Source organism: Glossina fuscipes, unplaced genomic scaffold (assembly GCF_014805625.2).
Source record: "Glossina fuscipes isolate IAEA_lab_2018 unplaced genomic scaffold, Yale_Gfus_2 0, whole genome shotgun sequence".
Classification (NCBI taxonomy): domain Eukaryota; kingdom Metazoa; phylum Arthropoda; class Insecta; order Diptera; family Glossinidae; genus Glossina; species Glossina fuscipes.
This window is the reverse complement of record NW_023998414.1, coordinates 9375136-9376996: the sequence shown is the minus strand read 5'-3', so window position 1 is coordinate 9376996 and position 1861 is coordinate 9375136. Positions and strand designations below refer to the sequence as shown.

General features: G+C 26.5%; 1 long non-coding RNA gene across 2 annotated transcripts in view; it reads right to left on the bottom strand.

Moving 5' to 3' along the window:
• Window positions 1-711: 711 nt before the first annotated feature.
• The window catches only part of LOC119636136, a 16476-nt gene continuing 15326 nt past the window's right edge, over window positions 712-1861 (bottom strand). For both annotated transcript variants that reach the window (XR_005247126.1, XR_005247125.1), the window contains exons 2-3: window positions 1134-1261; window positions 712-1030 (exon numbers count right to left, since the gene is read on the bottom strand). This is a non-coding gene — a long non-coding RNA (uncharacterized LOC119636136). The remainder of the gene's footprint in view (window positions 1031-1133; window positions 1262-1861) is intronic.

Here is a 1861-nt window from a genome sequence, read left to right as displayed (position 1 = left end):
GTTATTAGTGAATCTTTTAAAATCCTTATGTTGTTACTTTTAGTAGAATAGCTTTACGTTGCCATTTTTTTGGCTTGCAAATAGGGCAGTGCTTAGCAAAGTGGCTCCAAAGAGTGTCACCTGCACATTTCTTACAAATAAACGGAATTCCTATTCCAGTATAATAATACTCTGACATAGAGCCTTTTAATAGGTCGCCGTTCTTTTTAAAAGTTGTTTTGTTGTGTGCTTCCAAAGATGAAAGCATTCAGTACAATTTCCAGTTTAGAAATCGCTTTAAAAACCTTTTTACTAAAGTGCCAGCTCACTTGCGGATGAGTGCTCATTGTCTGCTCATCAGACAATTGGATCGCCGTCTCCGCGATCGTGTGATTGTTTCTTTAGGATCACATTAAAGTCCAAGATTCTGTTTTGATAAAATACAAACTTTGGGAAATTTGGTGTCGTGTGGTCGTGTAACGGATATTTGAATGATATTTTTTTATAGACTATAACTGTAATATTGAAGCTTCAACATTAAGCACTATTTTCTTTAATATAAATTTCAAATTTGAAAAGGTATCACTCTTTATAAGTAAGTATCACTCGTAATGAAAGTCAATTTATGAAAAGATACAAAAAAAAAAAAAAAAAAAAAAAAAAAAAAAGAGAAAAAAGGAAAAAAAATTTCTATTAATTAATTAAAAAAAATGCATCATTGCTTACCTTTACGAAAGAGCATATTTCATGTATATATATATATATAAATATATATATATATATAGTTATAATGTTTCTCTATTCGCGTTCTTCGCAGGGCATTGAAAATTGTTTGTTTATATTGGTTTTGTTGTTCATCAAACTTTTCAGTTGAATGTTAATTAATGCTTTTGTTGTTAATTTCTTTTATCAACGTTGTCAGTTCGCTGTCTCAAGAGCAAACAATTCGATTCATTTCAATTGCATTTAACAACAGTAGCAACAACAATTAATGGTCAATTACCAGTAAGTTCAACATTATTTTCAGCTTTTTTACTTCTTCATTTTTCTCCTTTTTATTTTTTATACAAATATATATTATATATATATATATATATATATAAGTATACGTATATATATATATATGTATATGTATTAAAGCAGTTGTTAATTACAAAATGCTGGGCGAGCTCTCTCTCTCTTCTCTTCGAGTATTTTATTCAACATGTTGTTGCATAAGTTATTTACAATTTTCCCATTAGTTGGTAGTAAACGGATAATTTCGAGAATTTAATTTTTGTTTCTATATATATATATAAATATATATATATAAATATATATATAAATAAATAAATATATATATATATATATATAGGTATATACATATTTATACATACATTGTATAAATATATATATATGTATATATTTTCAATTTATTTATTCTTTTTTTTCTTTTTTCTTTCTACAATTAACATTGATTGGCTCTGTACAAAAAGGTGCAAACTAAAAACTATTATTTCATCTAAATAAGTTAGAGATGCAAAATTCGCATTTCAAATTTGTTTGTTTGTTTCTTTGTTTGTGTTCACAATTGTAGTTTGCTTTTGTTGCTTTTTTTTTTTGTTTTTTTTTTTTGTTTTGTTTTTTCCCTATTTTTATTGGCACATACATATACACGAGCGAGCTTTCCTTTTAATTTCCAATTAAATTTTTCCGGCTGAATAAGTGTTGAAACGCTTGTAGTTATTTTTTCTTTTCCTATTTTTTTTTTTTTTTTTTTTTTTTGAAAGATTCATTTCATTTCGATTTTAATTTTCGAATTTTATGTTTGTTTACACACATACGCATATATATAAACACACACACACACACACACACACACACACACACACACACACACACA